This window comes from Euprymna scolopes, chromosome 22, assembly GCF_053919585.1.
Source record: "Euprymna scolopes isolate OS-2025 chromosome 22, ASM5391958v1, whole genome shotgun sequence".
Taxonomy (NCBI): Eukaryota; Metazoa; Mollusca; class Cephalopoda; order Sepiida; family Sepiolidae; genus Euprymna; species Euprymna scolopes.
The window spans coordinates 81,128,945-81,136,967 of record NC_136503.1 but is presented as its reverse complement, the minus strand read 5'-3'; the positions used below and the strand labels follow the sequence as shown (position 1 = coordinate 81,136,967).

At 29.2% G+C, this 8,023-nt stretch overlaps 1 protein-coding gene across 4 annotated transcripts in view; it reads left to right on the top strand.

The window, feature by feature from the left end:
• The first annotated feature begins 2,823 nt into the window (after positions 1-2,823).
• Positions 2,824-8,023, top strand: part of LOC145243500 (regulator of nonsense transcripts 2-like) — a 124,010-nt gene continuing 118,810 nt past the window's right edge. For all 4 annotated transcript variants that reach the window (XM_080106458.1, XM_080106457.1, XM_080106456.1 and 1 more), the window contains exon 1: positions 2,824-3,414. The gene's annotated coding sequence lies outside the window, so the exon portion shown is untranslated. The remainder of the gene's footprint in view (positions 3,415-8,023) is intronic.

Below are 8,023 nucleotides of genomic sequence, written 5' to 3'. Positions count from 1 at the left end.
TGGTTGGAGAGGCATCTTGTAATTTTTAAAGGAGAGTAGCTTAGTCTTACTAGTAGTGTTGGGACGATTCCTAAATTTTTTCTGATTCCGATTCCAGGAAAATATTGATTAACGATTCTGATACCAAGTACGATTCTGATTCCGATTCCTGGGGAATTGTTGTTTTGAAATATGCCATTATATAATCGTAAGTTTTTGTTTAGCGAAAAAATTTGGTCCAGCGAAAAAGTGGAAATACAATTAAGGGAATTTCAAAAACGATTTGATTGTTTTTCGTAAAATTTCTTTCACTGAAGATAAAAGTCAAAACAAATTTTTTAACCATAAATTAAACATGCACCATGAAATTAATAACAATCAATTTCAGGAGTTATTTCATATATAAAAAAAATATAAAGAAAAAGTAAGTCGTGATTAATCCAACAAAAATAAAATAACTAATAAATTTCAAGGGGAATAACGTTTTGTTTATCTTTTGATATTCATTTTTTTGTTAGATTTTCTCTTTATCTTCGATAACTCTTTAAAATTTAGCATTTGTTTGCAGCTTCAATCGCTAACTGATTTTTATTTCACTTTTTAGAATATTCTTATTTCTAAATGAAATTTTAAATCTTTGATTAGATTTTTAGCCTTTTATATTCAATCATCTCAAATTATTCCTATTTATTTATTTGACTTTTTAAAAAAAATATTTTTAACAATAATAATGTTATTTTTTTAAATCTAAATAAATTTGTTTATTTCTATATTTATTTTTATTATATAATTATATACTTATCGTCTTATTTAATGTCTTAATTTACCTCTTTACTTCTATATAAAAAAGTAAATTTTTGGTAATTGTTTATTTCTATTGTTAAATAAAAGTCATTTATTGAACTTTCGAAATCGCCTCTGCCTTAATGCTGTTTCTGGCAACTTTCTTTCTTTTTATTTTTTGTTAGGGGTTGGGAAACCTTTACCTATGCTCACACCACGACTGTGATATCAGGCATTGGTGAATGTCGACCAAGCCCCTACAGTCCTTTAGTTGAACGGCTCTGAGTGATTAGTTAGTTTGCAAAGTTAGGGTTCAAAGGATTAAAAAAAAGTTAAACTTTTTTCCTTTTTTAATAAATTTTTCACATTTTTTTTTGTTTCTGTTGTGCAACGAAGTTCCAAAAGAAATGTTTAATTGCTTCATTCGCAGAATATTTTAATGAAATGTAAATTTCTAAAAGAAAAAAAATTAAATTCACTTACCGCATTTATTTAGCATATAGCAAAATGATTGTTTTCTTTTGTAGTTTTCGAAAGACCTTAAGCAGAACCGTCAGTCAGCATAATATGTAGTTCTAACGTTTTTATTTTTGGATACTTCAAAAAGCCGCATTTTTGTTTTTGGATACTTCAAAAAAGCTGACCGACAGTCAAAGTTTTGCAAACTGATACCACATGATCAGTTTCACTTTAGTTTTAGAAATATTTCCTGAAAGAGCCTTCGTTCAGAAAATAGAAAGTACATAAATTGTTCTATTAAATTTTATTGTTTTAATAATTTGACTTTGCTTGTTTTATTTTAAAAAAATATAAACATTAACAAGACATTTTTCATTTACTAATGAGATTTTTCGTTCATTTACTAATGGAAGAGTGTCGGTAAAAAAAAAAATTGCCAAAAGATAAACGCCCCCTTTTTTTTTTCATCACCCGGTGGAAAAACCACTGATTTTTAACCTAATTTACTTGCAATCAGAGCACTGTAAAATCTTTTTTCTCTAAGGGTTAAGTATTCATCAACATTTTCATGGACTTGACGTAGTTGGGTTGTTTTATACATAAATAAACTTTGCTCACAAAGGAAAACAATGTTACCATGTGGCTCCTAAAGTTTCGCAACAGTGCAAACAGATAACTAATCATGGGCCTTGAAGTTTCGAAACAGACAGACAGCATCTATGTATGTGACAGAATAAAAAACTCATTACCTTTAAAGTAGTTAATAAAATTCTTGTATATCATATTAAATATGTTATGAAAAGTTCTATGGCGTTTTTATCATGAATTTTTGACAGCATTAATCTCACTTCAAACAAACAGTTCAACTTAAAAATATAAGAGAATCGTAATGAAAGAATCGTAAATCTAAAGTATTTTTTAACGATGAGATTCCGATTCCGATTCCCCCCAAAATACACGATTCTTATGATTAACGATTCCGATTTATCGTCCCACCACTACTTACTAGCATTAAATATTACCATCCACTACAGTCTAGAGGTCATTTTCTAATGATTCGTCAATTGTGTTAGATTTAAGTACATCTGTTTTTCCCTCATGCATGTTATAGAGCGTTGTATCATCAGCAAATATACCCATCTCGGACACTATATTATCAAGGAGGTCGTTTATGAACAATAATTAATCTTCATATGAAATAACATTTCAATCGGTGAAGTTAAAACAAAAAAATAAGAAAGAAAACGTCTTAAACTGGGAAGTTTAATAAACGAACAAAAACAACAACAACAAAATGTAGGAAAACATCAAAGAAAAGTTTTATTATGGAAATATAATTAAAGGTTTCTTTCCGAATTCACTTCACAATGACACAGGTTGTTTGATTTGCTATTTGCTTTCTCCCTTCGCCTAAAAACTTGAAATAGTTTAATGAAAAATGTTTTTTTTTTTTGTTTTTTTTACTTGTGCGAAATAAAACTGGACCTAGGACTTATTCCCGATAGCCTCATAACTTTCACTAATATTATTAACATTATTAAAGAAATAATATTATTGAATATCAAATAATTGACAAAAAAAAAAACAAAACAAAAAAAAAACAGAATGTGACGGTAGAAATGGAGGACAGCAACATAATTGTGGCCACAATGGGAAATCGGAAGCAAAACAATTCAAATAGTTCACACAGTAGAAATCGATCTTGGGGTTATTTACAGCAACCTCTTAACTCTTACTTTCATTATGTTTGCCCTCTAGTCTTCACATTCCATGAGCGATGTTTCTAACAACGAGGGAAGAATTGGTGTTTTCTGGGTTCATATAACACTTATCGTTGGCTAATTTTTGACCTTGAATTGATATTTTAGCTCCTTACATCAAATGGCTTCATGCCTTGTCTGGAGCGATATCCATAAAAATAAAATAAAAACAAAACACATTGGGAATCATACGTTAAGATAACTTTTCTTTTTTTTTTTTTTTTTGGAGGATGGATCATGATGTCCACCTGGCGAGGAAATGCAGTAAGGCAAGGGCAGATAACCCTGAAATTATCAGACGCCATTTTCAAATTGGTTGCCAACGAATTGATGTGGCAGAAATTAAATTTCCATTTGCACTAAGGAAACACTTACTTGCTTGTGATATATTGATATAAAAATCGAAAAGTGAAAAATGTAGATACCCATTAAGGTAAGACTAGTGCACGTGTGTCTTCCATATTGCAATGACTTTGATAAACAATCACTGAAAAATGTGTCGTGCAAAACTATTCAATTCTGTTGATTTTATGTTTGCTTGTTTTTTGGGTTTTTTTTTCAAGTTCGTTCTTTTAACGTTTGCAAAATAATGATCTATTATTAATTCGCTTTTCTCTCTTCATTTTAATTTTTGTCGAAGTTTGAAGTTAAACAGCGTTTTTTTTTTTTTTTTTTTTTTTGCTTTTAATTAAAAATTGTGAAATTGTTTTGTAATCTGACCCTTTAAAATTCATCCAAACGATAAAGATTTTTACGTGTGACGCTTTTTTAATGTCGAACTGAAATTGTTTTCATTTCTGTATAATCTACGAATTCGAATCCTATTCGACAGAAAAGTTGTACATTTTTGACGGACAAACTTTGAAATCCGAAAAAGATTTAATTTTAACAACAACAATAATAAAAACATTGATTCTTTTACGATTATTGTGTTTGAAAATAAATCTTATTCGATATTTTTTCATTTTTTACTCTGAAACTTCCAAAGTAAATAGCGATATAAACTTATTTTAACAGAAAGACAGTTGCATCATTAGTCGAATATGCTTTTCCTACTCATTTTTGGCGTGTTTTGCGTTCATTAAAAAAATAAAATATAAGCATTTTAAGTTATAAATATCGGTTCTGAGTAAAGTAGACTTTTTTTAGTCGGCGGAAGTAAAGCTATAATGTAAACAAGTGGCAGAAGATTAAGAATTAGCTTATTCAAACTCGATATTTTTTACAACTTAAAATGCTTATGTATTACAAAACAAACAAATAAAAAATAAAAATAAAAAATAGGTGAGCTTCTCCAGAATTTGAACCGAACTATTTTTTTTTTTTTAAATCTATAAGCCTAAGTTTTTAGGTTAAATGTCGATTTTGTTAAGTTCAAATTATGTAGAAGTACTCATATTTCACAAATAAGTAGATGAAACAACTTTCACCCTATTTTTATTTTAAAATAATGGTACTCGTGCAGAATACGAACCTTGCTGTTTTTATTTGTTTTTAGAATTTTCAAGTTAAATTCAATTGTTATGGTATTTTTTTGCTTATTAAATTGTACAGGATAGTTATAAAACTCCCTTCCTCCACGTGTTTCTAAATAGTATCATTATTTCTGTACGGTTCCGTACCAACTTTTTTCTTCGAGAACCTTAACAACTTAAACTGCCTTAGGATTTATCCTAAAAAAAAAAAAAAAAAAAAAAAAAAAAAAAAAAAAAATACCCCACCTGATTCTATAACCTTAAATATTTTAGTACTTATGCTGAAATAATATTATTTAGAAAGCCATTCTTGGGGTTGTTTTGTAACTATTCTGTACTTTCATCTAACAATTTAATTAAAAAATATAATAAAACTTGATAATACTATTAAAAATGGCATGGTTACTTTTCTGAATAAGCACCGATATTTTTTTAGCGTCTTTTAATTTTATTTAAAAACAAACAACTTTTCACTCGCAATTTGTTTGCAATTGATTTTTTTGTCGATTTCAGTCGTTTCTTTTCTGTATTATTAATTATCAACTGTTTTTATTACGTAAACGTTGCAATTCGTTTCTCATAACAACAACAAAACAAGATTCGTCCCCCCCCCCTAAAAATCATTCATTTCTTTTACATAGGATCAACATTCGAGAAATCCATTTCACAATAGTTTCATTTTTCACAGTTTATTTGAAACCTGGTGAGTTTAAACGTTTACTCTTTTAATTGCTAACAGGATTTTCGGAAATTTGATCCCTTTTAATTTTTTTGTTCTTGTCCAGAATTTCCTCTACAGCGGAAAAAGAACGATGTCATATTCCAAAAATCACTTGTAGTTTTAACAAATTTTATGAGTAAGCGTTGCCATCTTGAAGAAACACGGGTAGATAACTCAACTTGTGACATTACCCTTGTACCGTAGTGCCTACGATTTCCTCATTATCTCCCAGTAGTCGCTTAAAATCATCTAAAAAAATAATTGGATTTTTGGAAAATATTTTCGTTCCATCACGGGTACGTACATTAATTTATACAACTTTTTTTAAATATAAAACCACTCTCGTCTCCAGCGCTTAGGGTTTGTGGTTTGGGTTAATGAAGGCCACTAAGTATATCGATTTTGGACTGATTCTATAAAATTACCCATTTCTTTTTTTTATTTTTTTTTATACTAATTTTTTACTCTAAATAAATGCTCGCTAAAATATGACAAAGTTATATTATTGGACTTATTGCAGAAATTGTCTGTAGTAAAACGTTTTTGTAAGATCAGTGATTAAATTCATGAAATCGGGATTAAAATTGTTGAAGTAAAAAAAAAAAAAAAAAACCCTGCTGCATGAAAAAGGTATAAAAAGAACAATATATTTAACACATCCTGACTTACTTTAAAGTTTTCTTACTACTTTGAACTTGGCCCGAAGTTTCATTTTTTTTAATTTTTTTTTTTTTTTTATTATTAAAACTAATACTAACTCAAGTTTAAAATTTAATTCGGTGAAAGTCAGATTTGTTCAGTTCAAAATTCTGCAGAAACACCGATTTCTTTGTTTACACAAATCGTTTAGAAATAAAAATTTTTCAATCCAGTTTATTTACCTACTTTTATTTTTCGTATTTGTGCAAAATACGGACCGTGCTGAAATAACATGGGAAGGGAGGTTTTTATTTATTTTATTTTTCACTGTTCTATACTTTCAATTTAATAAACAAGATACAGTAAAAATTGAATTTAACTTGAAAATCCTATATAAAAAAAAACAAAAACAAAAACTGTTCATATTTCTGCGTAAATACCTTCTTTTTTTTTTTTTGTTCTTTTAATAAAGTTTTTGAAGTCTACTCGCATGTTCATATTTTAATCGTTTTTTTTTGTATGATTCATATAAGAAATTCCTCAAACTTTTTTTTAATCAGTTTCGTATTTTCTGTATTTTTTTTTTTTTTTTAGTACCCACACCTTGTTGCTTTTTTACTCGTTTGTTGTAATAAACAGTCGTTTTTTTGTTGTTCCTTCCTAACCCTGTAATGACGCAGTTTAAGTTTGTCGTTACCTTACTGAAAGGTTTCCACTCGATCGATGAAAGTGATGTGATACCCATCAAGTGTCTTTCTCTTCACAAAACAATAATAACAATCCACAAACGCACAACAACAGAATCTTCTTGATCTCTTTTTACAATCACGTGGCATCATCACCGCCATATTGACTTGTTGTTGGCTCGACTTTCTTCCTTGCCGTTCTGCGTTCTGTAAATTCAATCTTGTCTTAAAAAAAAAATAAAAGCGATCCAACTTTCAAGTCTCTTTCTTGACTTCATTACATAAGCCCCCCCCCTTTTCTTAAGTATATCTATTCGACGACTTTTGTTTAATTGCTTTCACTCTTATCAATTTGTATATATTTTTCTCCTCTACCTGTTGTAGATTTGATCATTTAAAATTTTGATATCCCCCTTCCACACACTCAAAAAGAAATCGGATTTTCTTTTAAAGTGTAATGTGATCGATTACATAGATAAACAGCAAAACATATCCGCTAAAACGGAATTAAAAGGAATCACCTTATAAATTTAACATAAACTGAGCACCCACTTCATATCCAGTTAGCGATGACTGGATACCTGTAACCATATATATATATATATATATATATATATATATATATTTCCGAGAGTATGTTGGTTCTGGTACAGACAGCTATTGAACAGATAAAATAGCTTTTTCCCGATTGTTTACATAAACAGACGTAAGATGTCGAAGCATTTATCGAATTAGAAGGCGAGAAAAACAGGCTTGTAGTTGTAAATTAATTAAATTGTCGATTATCAAGAATTTCCAATAGAGGAAAAGGGATGAAAAAAAAAGTTAACTGTTACCAAAGGCAATATAAAAGTATGTTAGGTTATGATTAAAAACAACAAATTCGGTTTTTGTCTGGTTCAGTACTGAAAAAAATTAAAGGCGAACACGTTTAGGAAATTGATCCCCCACCTCTAAATTCCACAATTTACTTTTTTGTTTTTCTATTTTCACGTTAATCTCATCGATTATAAACTTAACTTTCAGATTTAAAAAAAAAAAATAAAATAAATTTTTTTATGACTTTTATCGTCGGGGATCAGTTTTCTATTATAAGGTTCTACTAATTTGAGCACGTATTTTGTGACCATCACCGAGAAAAATATTGCGACTCTCTGACGTGACCAGTGATTATTCTCTGCTAAAAATGGGGTTAGGAAGGGAACTTTCTTACCCCCCCCCCCATTTTTCATCTATCTTATCTATTTCATTCACGTTGTCTCATTTGAAAGCATCAAAAAAAAATATGGCCACTTCAAGAATGGACCCTTTGCAAAAAAAAAAAAAAAAAAAAAAAAAAAAAAATTTGGCACTTCTGCATGAGAACATGAGGCGACTGAGACGAGTTATCGATCCCTGTTCTCTGAATGAGAAATGCCCTCTATCGGCCGTTATGTGAACCTCGTATATAAATAATTGTCTCCGAGAACGCAAAAATATATAAAAATAACACAAACACATATGACAAGCAAAACATTTAAT